This window comes from Oncorhynchus nerka, linkage group LG3, assembly GCF_034236695.1.
Source record: "Oncorhynchus nerka isolate Pitt River linkage group LG3, Oner_Uvic_2.0, whole genome shotgun sequence".
NCBI classification, from domain to species: Eukaryota; Metazoa; Chordata; class Actinopteri; order Salmoniformes; family Salmonidae; genus Oncorhynchus; species Oncorhynchus nerka.
Genome location: NC_088398.1, coordinates 70,628,876 through 70,643,750, shown reverse-complemented (window position 1 = coordinate 70,643,750; position 14,875 = coordinate 70,628,876). Strand labels below are relative to the sequence as shown.

The following is a 14,875-nucleotide window of genomic DNA, read 5'->3' as shown; positions in this document are numbered from 1 at the left end:
CCTGTACAAAGTTTATGCACCTAGCGATGTGACGAGCAACGTAGAGGAGAGGAAGTTACTTCAGACAACTGAGATGTGCCCATTCCATCTGACTCAAAGTTCAGAAGTTACTTCAGACAACTGAGATGTACCCATTCCATCTGACTCAAAGTTCAGAAGTTACTTCAGACAACTGAGATGTGCCCATTCCATCCGACTCAAAGTTCAGAAGTTACTTCAGACAACTGAGATGTGCCCATTCCATCTGACTCCAAGTTCAGCAAAGAGGTAAGGTGGCAAAAGGCTTCTCCTATATAGTTTTACCAATTGGGGATGCTGCCATTACCTATAGCACATAGAGGAAGCCACTTTTAACTATTGACATACAGATACACTCATGTAGTCCAAGGGCCAGAGCCCAAATTTAGCATATTTGTCCACTTTGTGGTGGTAAAGTCTAATGATGATTTTCATTAAATCTGAAATCACACTTGTGTAGTGTTTCCACTTTGAACTAAAATAAGGCGGTTGAGCCTTGAACCGACTTGGGCTTGCCTTCTGGGCTAGGTGTGTCTTTGGTTGAGCCCTGAGCCGCCTTGGGATGGCCTTCTGGGCCAGGTATGTCTTTGGTTGAGCCCTGAGCCACCTTGGGCTGGCCTTCTGGGCCAGGTATGTCTTTGGTTGAGCCCTGAGCCACCTTGGGCTGGCCTTCTGGGCCAGGTATGTCTTTGGTTGAGCCCTGAGCCACATTGGGCTGGCCTTCTGGGCCAGGTATGTCTTTGGTTGAGCCCTGAGCCACCTTGGGCTGGCCTTCTGGGCCAGGTATGTCTTTGGTTGAGCCCTGAGCCACATTGGGATGGCCTTCTGGGCCAGGTATGTCTTTGCGCTAATCCCATCTACCACAATGACCCTGCTGCCCCTGTGCTGGAGATAAAGTTAAAGTCACCTGTGAGACACTTTATTCTGTCTTATTCTTAAATAGATATAAAGAATTGACGAAAGGGAGGAAGGGTCATGAGAAATTAGAGTGGAGTTAATATTGTGAGTAATTGTTTGTAGAGTTCTGAAAAGGAATTGTGTCAGGTGCCAGCATTGGAGTTGACAAACCTAAAATGACCATTTAAAATATTTGTTCATAAACATGAAGGGCTTTGTAGTGCGGTGGTTACGTAAAATCATTGGGGAAAAGAGAGACCAGTCATATACTGGAGTAAATTGTTAGAATTGGTGGCGAGATAAAGTGTAGTACAGGCTACATAAAGGATACATAAATGTTGGGATGAATTAAAACACAAGCGATTAATGAGTGGAGGGAGGACAGTGGACTCCCGGTGAACAGAAGATATTATGTTTTGTTTAGTCTGTAATGAAAACTTTTGTGTTGCTGATTAAAATTTAGCATTGGTGAATACTAACAAAACGTACACTTTCTCCTCCAGAAGAGGGTGGGGTGTCTCTATCTCTCTCTTTGAAATGTTTCCAGAGGCTGTGGTTTTAGGAGAACAGTTAGGGAAGTTCTGAAGTTTAATAAAATATAAAGGTATGCGGATGCGGCCGTAGAGGGAGCTCCCAATTAAGTAAGGCCTGGCCGTTCATTTGTTTTTGCCCTACGTTTTAACACGCACACCAGCACAAGCACACACAGTGGTGAAATAATTACAATTTAGCAATACACTGGGGTGATAGATGTGTAGATGATGATGTGCAAGTAGTGATACTTGGGTGCAAAAGAGCAAAAAAATAAATAACAATATGGGGATGAGGTAGCAGGGTGTGCTATTTACAGATGGGCTATGTACAGGTACATTGATCGGTAAGCTGCTCTGACAGCTGATGCTTAAAGTTAGTGAGGGAGATATAAGTCTCCAGCTTCAGTGATTTTTGCAATTCGTTCCGGTCATTGGCAGCAGAGAATTGGAAGGAAAGGCGGCCAAAGGAGGTGTTGGCTTTGGGGATGACCAGTGAAATATACCTGGTGGAGCGCGTGTTATGGGTGGGTGTTGTTATGGTGACCAGTGAGCTGAGATATGGCAGGGATTTACCTAGCAAAGAATAAAATACCTGGAGCCGGTGGGTTTGGCGACGAATATGTAGCGAGGGCCAGCCAACGAGAGCATACAGGTCGCAGTGGTCGGTAGCATATGGGGCTTTGGTGACAAAATGGATGGCACTGTGATAGACTACATCTAATTTGCTGAGTAGAGTGTTGGAGACTATTTTGTAAATGACATCGCCGAAGTCAAGGATCGATAGGATAGTCAGTTTTAGGAGGGTATGTTTGGCAGCATGAGTGAAGGAGGCTTTGTTGCAAAATAGGAAGCCAATTCTAGATTTCATTTTGGATTGGAGATGCTTAATGTGAGTCTGGAAGGAGAGTTTACAGTCTAACCAGACACCTAGGTATTGTAGTTGTCCACATATTCTAAGTCAGAACCGCCCAGAGTAATGATGCTAGGCGGGCGGGCAGGTGCGGGTAGCAATCGGTTGAAGAGCATGCACTTAGTTTTATGAGCCTTTAAGAGCATTTGGAGGCCACGGAAGGTGTGTTGTATGGCATTGAAGCTCGTTTGGAGGTTTGTTAACACAGTGTCCAAGGAAGGGCCAGATGTATACAGAATGGTGTCGTCTGAGTAGAGGTGGATCAGAGAATCACCAGCAGCAAGAGTGACATCATTGATATATATACAGAGTGTCAGCCCGAGAATTGAACCCCGTGGCACCCCCGTAGAGACTGCCAGGGGTCCGGACAACAGGTCCTCTGATTTGACACACTGAACTCTATCTGAGAGGTAGTTGGCTAACCGGGCGAGGCAGTCATTTGAGAAACCAAGGCTATTGAGTCTGCCGATAAGAATGCGGTGACTGACAGAGTCGAATGCCTTGGCCAGGTCGATGAAAACGGCTGCACAGTACTGTCATTTATCTATGGCAGTTATGATATCGTTTAGGACCTTGAGCGTGGCTGAGGTGCATCCATGACCAGCTCGGAAACCAGATTGCAAAGGGGAGACGGTACGGTGGGATTCAAAATGGTCAATGATCTGTTTGTTAACTTGGCTTTCGAACACTTTTGAAAGGCTGGGCAGGATGGATTTAGGTGTGTAACAGTTTGGGTCTATAGTGTCTCCCCCTTTGAAGAGGGGGATGAACGCTGCAGCTTTCCAATCTTTAGGGATCTCAAACATTACGAAAGAGAGGATGAACAGGTGAGCAAGAGAGGGTACAGATTGTCTAGCCTAGCTGAGTTGTAGGGATAGAGATTTTGCAGCTCTTTCAGAACATCAGCTATCTGGATTTGGGTGAATGAGGGGGGGGGGGGCTTGGGCAAGTTGCTGCGGGGGGTGCAGAGCTTTGGCCGGGGTAGGGGCAGCCAGGTGGAAAGCATGGCCAGCCGTAAAAAATGTTTATTGAAATTCTCGTTAAACGTAGATTTATCGGTGGTGATATTGTTTCCTAGCCTCAGTGCAGTGGGCAGCTGGCAGGAGGTGCTCTTATTTTTTCTGGGACCTTGCGGTGTCCCAGAACTTTTGTGAATTAGTTCTACAGGATGCAAATTTCTGTTTGAAAAAGCTAGCCTTTGCTTTCCTAACTGACTGTGTAAATTGGTTCCCGACCTCCCTGAAAGCATATTGCGGGGGTACACAACAGGGTGTTTTTGTGCTGATCAAGGGCAGTCATGTCTGGAGTGAACCAAGGGCTATATCTGTTCTTTGTTCTACATTTTTTGAATGGGGCATGCTTATTTAAGATGGTGAGGAAAGCAAGTTTAAAGACCAGGCATCCTCTACTGATGGGATGAGGTCAATATCCTTCCAGGATACCTGGGCCAGGTTGATTAGAAAGGCCTGCTCACTGAAGTCTTTTAGGGAGCGTTTGACAGTGATGAGGGGTGGTCGTTTGACTCTGGGCACATTACAGGCAGTGAGGCAGTGATCGCTGAGATTCTGGTTGAAGACAGAAGAGGTGCATTTAGAGGCAAAGTTGGTCAGGATGATATTATGATTGTGCCCATGTTTACTGATTTGTGGTTGTACCTGGTAGGTTCCTTGATAATTTGCGTGAGATTGAGGGCATCTAGTTTAGATTGTAGGACGACCGGGTGCTAAACATATCCCAGTTTAGGTCACCTAACAGTACGAATTCTGAAGATAGATGGGGGGCAATCAATTCACATATGGTGTCCAGGGTACAGGTGACGGCAGAGAAGGTCTATAACAAGCGGCAACAGTCAGAGACTTATTTCTGGAAAGGTGGATTTTTAAAAGTAGAAGCTCAAACTATTTGGGCATAGATCTGGATAGTATGACAGAACTCTGCAGGCTATCTCTGCAGTAGATTTAACATGCCACTCTCGACAGTGTAAGACAGTGATAAACGATGGCTGTAATGAGAAATATATATGGTCCCCTGTTGGTAAATGTAGAATCTAACCGTGTCGGTGTGTGCTAAATTGAGGATCTTGAAATTGAGTGATAACCATGATAACCATGATTGGGACATTCATAGTAGGGGTTTTGTTTTACCATGTTATCAGAATTGTAATGTTAAAGCGCATCAATACATATGGCTTTCTGGATGATACAGTATAATTTATTTGAGCATGTTTTAGTATGTTTATAACTATATAAGTGGACTAGCAGTAATGACTAACGTGTCATGGGTTAGATGGATGATTTATGTGGAAATGTGCACTACCGTTCAAAAGTTTGGGGTCACTTAGCAATGTCCTTTAAAAAAAAATAATAATCACATTTTTTTGCCCATTAAAATAACATCAAATTGATCAGAAATACAAGTGTAGACATTGTTAATTAATGTTGTAAATGACTATTGTAGCTGGAAACGGCTGTCTTTTTATGGAATATCTACATAGGCGTACAGAAGTCCATTATTAGCAACCATCCCCCCTGTGTTCCAATGGCACATTGTGTTAGCTAATCCAAGTTTATAATTTTAAAAGGCTAATTGATCATTAGAAAACCCCTCTCCTACAACACTGTGTACTACTCCCTTCACAGAACAGCACAAACTGGCTATACACAGAATAGAAAGAGGAGTGGGAGGCTCCTGTGCACAACTGAGCAAGAGGACAAGTGCATTAGTGTGTCTAATTTGAGAAACAGACACTTCACAAGTCCTCAACTGGCAGCTTCATTAAATAGTACCCGCAAAACACCAGTCTCAACGTCAACAGTGAAGAGGCGACTCCGGGATACTGGCCTTCTAGGCAGACAGCGCTCCACCACTATCTCTCTGAGAAATACATGTTTGTGTGATGTTACTGTACAAAATATTATAGCCAGATGCATTTTTTGGGGTGGTCCTGGGCCGAAAATGCTGTCGAATAGCTAGCTAGCATTATCATCTACAAACGAAACACTCTAACATGTCGACCATCTGGGTAACACTTTACCTGACACCCTCGTTATGACACAGTCATAACACAGCCAACCATGAATAGTTACGTATATAAGGTATTTCTGATTGTTATTTATTTTTTAATATTATAAATAATAAAGCAACATTTAAATAAATAAAGCAACAATTTCTAAAAACCTATTTTAACTTTATCATTATGGGGTATTGTGTGTAGATTATGAGGGAACAAAATAATTGATTTTAAAATACGGCTGTAATGTAAAAAAATGTGTAAAAAGTCAATGGGTCTGAATACTGTCTGAATGCATTTTAAGTTCAGTTAAGGACTGAGGAGTTTCAAGATTGAAAAAAACGTAATGGAGTTAAGCACAGGTGAAATCCTTGAGGAAAATCGGGTTCAGTCTGCTTCCACCAGACACTAGGAGACGAATTCACCCTTCAGCAGGACAATAACAAAGAACATAGTGCCAAATCTACACTGGAGTTGCTTACCAAGAAACTTTGCAGGTTCCTAAGTGGCTGAGTTTCAGTTTTGACTTAAATCTACTTGAAAATCTATGGCAAGATCTAAAAACGTTTGTCTATGAATGATCAACAACCATTTTGACAGAACTTGAATTATTTTTTAAAGAATAACGGGCAAATGTTGCATACTCCAGGTGTGGAAAGCTCTTAGAGGGCTTACCCAGAAAGACTCACAGCTGTAATAGCTGCCAAAGGTGCTTCTACAATGTACTGACACAGGGGTGTGAATTCATTCAAGGGTTTTTCTTTATTTTTTACTATTTCCTAAATTATTGAAAAGTAGTGAAAACATCAAAACTATGAAATAACACATATGGAATCATGTAGTAACCAAAAAATAATTATTCAAAGTAGCCACCCTTCGCCTTGATGACAGCTTTGCACACTCTTGGCATTCTCTCAACCAACTTCATGAGGAATGCTTTTCCAACAGTCTTGAAGGATTTCCCACATATGCTGAGCACCTGTTGGCTGCTTTATCTTCACTGCGGTCCAACTCATCCCAAACCATCTAAAGTGATTGTGGAGGCCAGGTCATCTGATGCAGCACTCCATCACCCTTCTTCTTGGTCAAATAGCCCTTACACAACCTGGAGGTGTGTTTAGGGTCATTGTCCTGTTGAAAAACAAATGATAGTCGCAAACCAGATGGGCTGGTGTATCGCTGCAGAATGCTTTGGTAGTCATGCTGGTTAACTGTGCCTTGAATTCGAAATAAATCACGGACAGTGTCACCAGCAAAGCACCCCCACACCATCACACCTCCTCCTCCATACTTCACAGTGGGAACCACACATGCGAAGATCATCCGTTCACCTACTCTGCGTCTCACAAAGACACGGCAGTTGGAACCAAAAATCTTACATTTGGACTCATCAGACAAAAGGACGGATTTCTGCTGGTGTCCAACATGTCCATTGTTCATGTTTGTTGGCCCAAGCAAGTCTCTTCTTCTTATTGGTGTCATTTAGTAGTGGTTTCTTTGCACCAACTTGAGCATGAAGGCCTGATTCATGCAGTCTCATCTGAACAGTTGATGTTGAGATGTGTCTGTTACTTGAACTCTGTGAAGCATTTATTTGGGCTGCAATTACTTGTCTAACAGAACACAGAGGGTGTTCTTTAGTGGAAGTCTCTCAAACATAATCCAGGTAGAAAAAATCCAGGTAGAATGAGGAATTCCCCAGGGTAGCTGTTTAGGCCCCTTGCTTTTTTAAATGTTTTACCAATGACATGCCACTGACTTTGAGTAAAGCCAGAGTGTTTATGCATGCGGATGACTCAACACTATTTCCATCAGCTACTAGAGCGACTGAAATGACTGCAATACTTAACAAAGAGTTGCAGTTAGTTTCAGAGTGGGTGGCAAGGAATAAGTTAGCCCTAAATATAAAAAAAAAACTAAAATGATTGTATTTGGGACAAAACAGATAAAAACACCTAATAGAACAGCGGGGACTGTGAAGCAACACAAACACAGACACATTCATACACACACACGATAACATATGCACTATACACACACATACACATGGATTTAGTACTGTAGATATGTGGTAGTGGTGGAGTAGGGCACGCAATGTGTTGTGAAATCTGTGAATGTATTGTAATGTTATTAAAATGGTATAAACTGCCTTAATTTAGCTGGAGCCCAGGAAGAGTAGATGCTGCCTTGGCAACAGCTAATGGAGATCCATAATAAATACAAATACACATTTTTGAGGCTGGTAACTCTAATGAACTTATCCTCTGCAGCAGAGGTAACTCTGGGTCTTCCTTTCCTGTGGCGGTCCTCATGAGAGATAGTTTCATCATAGCACTTGATGGTTTTTGCAACGGCACTTAAAGAAACTTTCAAAGTTCTTTACATTTTCCATATTTACTGACCTTCATGTCTTAAAATAATGATAGACTGTCATTTCTCTTTGCTTATTTGAGCTGTTCTTGCCATAATATAGACATGGTCTTTTACCAAATAGGGCTACCTTATGTATACTACACCTTGCATGTTAGAATGCTGAGAATTGCTATATAACAGACTATTACAGGTATCAACTATTAAACCAATATGCTAACAGATTGGGATCTCATAATAGTAACACTACTAACTTATTGAGCTTAAATAGCACTATTCATTACATAAAGACATCTCAAAGTGCTGTAAAGCAACAACAAAAAACATGTCATTTAAAAACCATCATGAGTTGATCAACAGTCAAGACACTGAAGGTTGAGAAAGGTTACGGCGTGATTGAGGTCAGAGGAGGAGGAGGAGGTCAAAGAGGAGAGCCAGACACAGGCAAGCAGCAGGCAGTACGTTGTCATCACGGTGTCTCGCCATCCAAGCCGTCTGTTGCTTAGTTGTAGGACTCAGACAGATGAAGTTAGAGTTCCGTACTAGCCACTGAACTATCTTGCTAGCTACTCTTTGCTACTACCAAAATTCAGCACCCACTTGGGTGATGCTACGACAGTCATGAGGCACCAGAAAGCATACCACACTTCAATAGTAATTCAGGAGTAGCCTTTTAACTTAGTCCTTCATATGGCCATGGTCATCTGTCATCTCTATGTACACCTCTGCCTTCGGGCTTCTCTCCATTCTCAACCTGCAGTGAGTTGGCATAATCTAATCAAAACATTGCCTCCTAGCCAAAAACCAACCCCTAAATTCAGTCTTGAATACGTGCTGGATTCAAACTATTCAGACTATAATAATAAGCTAAATCAATAGTTCATTCATAAAACCAAAAGTTTGTTAGGGAAAAATTCTATAAAAAACACAAATTATTACTAATATTTCCACAACATGTACAGCAGCTCTCTGCCTAGGCTACCTCACAGACACTTTTGGACTTGTATTATTTCCCAGTGTTACCAATATCACTAAAACAAATATATATTTCTGCTATTAGTAACATTGTTGTTTCAATGATGAGTCAGTCTTGGTAAATCATTAGATCTGATGGCAAAAATGTACTATATGAGAAAAAAGAAGAAACCCGTACACTGCTCTTGATAGTATCACTGTACTATATCCCATGGTTTGGAAGACACATTTCAGTTGAATGCATTCAGTTGTACAACTGACTAGGTATCCCCCTGTCCCTAGTAGTGTTCTTTGCCAACAATGGACATCACCACCCCCTACAGCACTGAATTGGTCCAGCTGCTTGTGTGGAGCCTGAATCAAGTTTTTGTCTTTCTGAACACGAAGAATGATGTCACTATTCTTCCACACAGTCTGTCTTTGGTCTGTCTTTCTGTTAATATTTGCTGACATAAACCATCTTATACACTACTTAGATACAAATGTGCTTAAAATGTCAATCTGCTTATCGATTATGCGTGTTCGGTCATAATGTCGTTTGACATTGCTCTTACACTTAGAAAAAAAAGTTGCTATCTAGAACCAAAAAGGGTTCTTCGGCTGTCTCCATAGGATAACGTTTTAAAGAACCCCTTTCGGTTCCATGCAGAATCCTTTCCACAGAGAGTTCTACATGGAACCCAAAATAGTTCTACCTGAAACTAAAAAGGGTTCTACCTTGAATTTAAAAGGGTTCTCCTATGGAGACAGCCGCAGAACCCTTTTGTAACCATTTTTTCTAAGAGTGTAGTGTCAGACCAGTGGGGCGTTGGGTTTGCCAAATGCCTGAGTGCTCTTGGGTTGAAGGAATGCATGAAAAGATGAAAAGAGTCATTTGACTTGGGAGGGAAAATGACAGGTTTCATTGTTGTAAATGGCTGCACAGATCCATCATATGAACAATTTCACTAAGAGACTGAATCGTTATTTTACACTGACACTAGCTCCATTCATCTTCTGAGGTAAGACCCAAATGAGGACAAGGTTTCTGATGTTAGGATCTCAGGACATACACACTTTTATCTGTCTGCAAATCTATATTTCAGCCTGTCTCTACCTTCATCCATCAGTACGTCTGTCCGTCTGCACCGTCCATTTTTTAAACTTCATTCCATCATATTTATGAGCTTTCTTTGGGCATCTCTTAGAAGTCAGTCTGTTTGACTTCATCAAGTGATGTTTACCCCTGGCCTGTATAAATGGACCGACAGGTGTCAATGCAGTGCCTGTGAGTTTGTCACTCAGTGGATTAAGACTGATTCAGTAGAGCCATCCATTTCAGACGGCAGGGGGCAGGATGCCTCAGAGAGAAGACGTCATCCTTTAAAGAGGGAGAGAGAGAAAACTGCTGACAAACACAGTTACACATGTGGGCCTGTTTCAAACACTTGCGAAATACCTCCCTCCCTCCCTCCCTTTATCCCAGATCTAAATAGCTTGTGAAAGGAAAATAATGGTCACCTTGCTGCATTCTGTCACCACCTCCTAGATTTCTATAGAGTGTCTGGAATCATTTTATTCCTGATCCATCCTGGCACGCCAGTGAACGATCCGGCTAATCTTCTAATGGCTGGGGCTGTCGGCGCTGTCATGTAGCAGCCCGTAAACCAGGAAGTGGGGGGATCTCCACAGCACCGACCTCAGCAGCGCAGGGCCCCCTGATGGTTCTCCCCCGCTACGCAACTGAGGAAGAGAAGAAAACGTTGCTCTCATGTGGAGAGATAGATCACATGTTTTCTGATCCAGCAGAGTGAGGGAAAGAGTTTATAGCCTTAGAAAGCCCAGATGATAGAGACATGGTACCTGGCAGATGAGAGGAGGAGGGGTCAGAACTACTGCTTCTAAGACAAGGCAACTACTATATTACTACTAACACTAGGATGCTACTACCACTACTACTGCTACTAGAACTACTACTAATACTACTACTAGTACTACTACTACTACTACGACTACTACTAGAACTACTAGTAGCAGTAGTACTACTACTACTACAACTACTAGAACTACTACTACTACTACTACTACTACTACTACTACTACTACTAGAACTACTACTAATACTACTACTAGAACTACTACTAATACTACTACTAGAACTACTACTACTACTACTACTACTAGTAGTAGTAATAGTACTACTACTACTAGAACTACTACTTGAACAACTACTACTAGAACAACTACTAGTACGAGTAGTACTACTACTATAACTACTACTACTAGAACAACTACTAGAACTACTACTACTACTACTACTACTACTACTACTACTACTAATACTACTACTAGAACTACTTCTACTACTAGAACTACTACTACTAGAACAACTACTATTACTACTACGACTTTGACTACAACAACAACAACAACAAATACTACTACAACAACAATAACCACACCAAATACTACTACTAATACTACTACTAGAACTACTACTACTACCAGAACTACTACTAGTACTAGTACTACTACTACTACTACCAGAACTACTACAACTACTAGTAGTACTACTACTAGAACTACTACTACTAGAACAACTACTATTACTACTTCGACTACCACTACAACAACAACAACTACTACTACAACTACTACTACAACAACTACTACAACAACTACTACTAATACTACAACTAGAACTACTGCTACTACTAGAACTACTAATACTACTAGTAGTACTACTACTAGAACTACTACTACTAGAACAACTACTATTACTACTTCGACTACAACTACAACAACAACTACAACAACAACAATAACCACACCAACTACTACTACTACTACTACAACTCAGTGGTGTAAAATACTTAAGTAAAAATACTTTAAAGTACCACTTAAGTAGTTTTGGGGGGTATCTTATAGTGTGACAACTTTTATTTTAATTTAATTTCATTCCTAAAGAAAATAATGTACTTTTTACTACATACATTTTCCCTGACACCTAAAAGTACTCTTTACACTTTGAATGCTTAGCAGGGCAGGAAAATGGTCAAATTCAAGTATTTATCAAGAGAACATCCCTGGTCATCTCTACTGCCTCTGATCTGGCGGACTCACTAAACACAAATGCTTCGTTTGTTGGAGTGTGCCACTGGCTATCGGAATATAAAATATCAAAATATTCTGCAGTCTGGTTTGCTTAATTTAAGGAAACTGAAATTATTTATTTTCCTTTTGATACATAAGTATATTTGAGCAATTACACTTACTTTTGATACTTAAGTATATTTAAAACCAAATACTTTTAGACTTTTAATCAAGTAGTATTTTACTGGGTGACTCACTTTTACTTGAGTCATTTTCTATTAAGGTATCTTCACTTTAACCCAAGTATGACAATTGGGTACTTTTTTCACCATTGCTACTACTACTGCTAATGCTGCTACTACTACTACTACTGCTACTACTGGTACTACTACTACTACTACTAATGCTACTACTGCTAATGCTACTACTACTACTACTGCTACTACTGGTACTACTACTACTACTAATGCTACTACTACTACTACTACTGCTACTACTGCTACTACTGGTACTACTACTACAACGACTAATGCTACTACTACTACTGCTAATGCTACTACTACTGCTACTACTACTACTACTACTACTACTACTACTGGTACTACTACTCTACTACTGCTAATGCTACTGCTACTACTATTACTACTACTACTACTTCTACTACTACTACTACTACTACTACTACTACTACTACTGGTACTACTACTCTACTACTGCTAATGCTACTGCTACTACTATTACTACTTCTACTACTACTACTACTACTACCCCCTACTAAGCTCTAGCACCACTGTTATGTACACATCTGTCCAGACCTGAGCTGGCCTTGGAGACCAGAGACACTGGTGCCCTTGCGGCCTGGACTCTCATAAATATAAAAATCAACACACATCCACAGAGAGCTTTTCTCCTTGATGAGTGTTTGTTTTAATTACAGCTCAGTGTGTTTTCTGAACTGCCTGTCATGTCTGCCAGCTGAGAGACTCTCGGAGCCGTCTGCGGGCTGTGGCAGTCTAGTGGTCTACAGATGTACCACATCAGCTGTGATCCATTGTTCCTTAGAGACAAGCGAGTTGTGTGTGAGTGTGTGTGTGTGTGTCTGTGTCTGGGAGAGTATGAGTGTGTATGTGTGTGTGAGAGAGATAGAGATAGTGTGTGTGTGTGCCTGTGCCTGTGCCTGTGAGTGTGTGAGTGTGAGTGTGAGTGTGAGTGTGAGTGTGAGTGTGAGTGTGAGTGTGTGTGTGTGTGTGTGTGTGTGTGTGTGTGTGTGTGTGTGTGTGTGTGTGTGTGTGTGTGTGTGTGTGTGGACCTTGTTCATAGTTAACAGTAATTATGGTTAGGGATAGTGGTGATGGGGGGTTGACGTCTAGATGGCTGGACAGACAGAGGCGGAGAGGAGGGAAAAGGGCCCAGGGCTTGGAGTAATCTGTGAAGATTTACCCAAGCGGCGGAGCCCACTTATGGGGTAGACAACACTGTTTTAGGGCCCCACATGGTGGCTGTCATGGTTAGTGGTTATACTGTCGTCAATGTCCTCATTATAACATACAGAATAGCATGTCCCAGACCCCTTCCACCCTCATACAATGAACACGGGAGAAAAGGAGATAGGGAGGGAAAGACAGACAGATGTACAGATATACAGACAGACAGACAGATTATTTTCCTACCATTGGTCCTCTGCTCTCCCATGGAGAGTGATGCTGGGAATAACTAGTCAATGTCAGGAGGCACAACAGGGGGAAAAATGCAAGCTGTTTTACGGGAAGAGGGAGTTTCTCTGGTGTAACGTCCAAAGGGAAGGGGAGGGGGCGGGTGTGTGTGTGTGTATGTGTGTGTGAGTGTGTCCAGTCGAGAGTTTAGACATTAGTGTTATGCTAGAGGAAATGCCATTGTGACTGCCAGGAATGCTTTCCTCCGGTGTGATGTGTATTTCCAGACAGTGGGATTGTTTTAATTCCTGGCTTGCTGTTAGAATGTTCTGACATCACAAAGGGGTTCCACTCCGCCTTCCACATTCCGCTTCCCGCTCTTCCTTCATGCTCCCACCCATATTTGGAAGAGAAAGCAAGGGAAACCCGGATGGTGACTCAGAGGTTTCTGCTGCCAAGGGGGAATTCGCCACATCTGTGTGTGTGTGTGTGTGTGTGTGAGAGAGAGAGTTCTCACTTAGATTTAGACAAAGAATTCATGGAGGGCTACACAACCTACTTCAGAATATTTTATAGCTGAGCATTTGATTTTAAAACAAACACTATGAACATAAAAGGCCCAATCAGGAGCTGCTGAAATACTACTACTGGGTTTCTGCTACTGTATCATCGCAGCGGCTGAAGAAGACACACAAACATTACATATTCCCTGAAAAGTGCACTACTTTTGACCAGAGACCTATATATGGTGCCAATTTGAGACAAACTGTTAGACCTTACAGGAGGCCCCATTACTTCCTGTATGACAGTAGTATGAACCCAAGGGGTGAATATTGACCCTCTCCAGACCATATCCTGCACCCCACTCTCCCAGCAGTCTCCCTCCTGCCCCTACCGCATCACTGTAGAGCCAGCAGACAGACCATAGAAGGCGAGTAGAGGAGAGGATGGGTTGGGAGGGGCTGTGGACAGATGTTGCAGCCCCCTCTACTTGGTGTGACTGAGGAGGACAACTCCGGGGAGGTCTGAGGTATCAACTGTAACCAAGAACAAATCTGAGTCCCGCTGCGCTGCTCATCTGAGTCATATGGCGACACGCGGTCAACTGGGGTGTGGTTGCCAAAGTGTGACCAACTGACCGACCGACTGATCAACCAACCAAACAACCACATCTAGACTGGACGGCCCCAGTAGAGGGAGAAAAATCTGTCCCCACCCAGCCTTATCCATCAACACAGACCCACGCCTGTCTGCCCATCACTACCCTATCCCCCCTCCCTCCGCAAGCCAAAAATAAAGCAGGGATAGAGTGAGAAATATATATAAATAAAACAGAAAAGTAAGGAGTCAGAAAGAAAGAGTGTTTCTGTGACATTGTGCTCCTTTGTAGCTGTATGATTGAGGGAGAGAGCAGAGAGGTTAGATGGAGAGAGCAGAG

The 14,875-nt window shown here is 42.3% G+C and overlaps 1 long non-coding RNA gene across 1 annotated transcript; it reads right to left on the bottom strand.

Moving 5' to 3' along the window:
- Positions 1-6,111: 6,111 nt before the first annotated feature.
- Positions 6,112-10,429, bottom strand: LOC115124939 (uncharacterized). The gene is made up of 2 exons (XR_003862874.2): positions 10,214-10,429; positions 6,112-10,073 (listed from the first exon to the last, which is right to left on the bottom strand). It is a non-coding gene; the product is annotated as an uncharacterized LOC115124939 (long non-coding RNA).
- Positions 10,430-14,875: the final 4,446 nt, after the last annotated feature.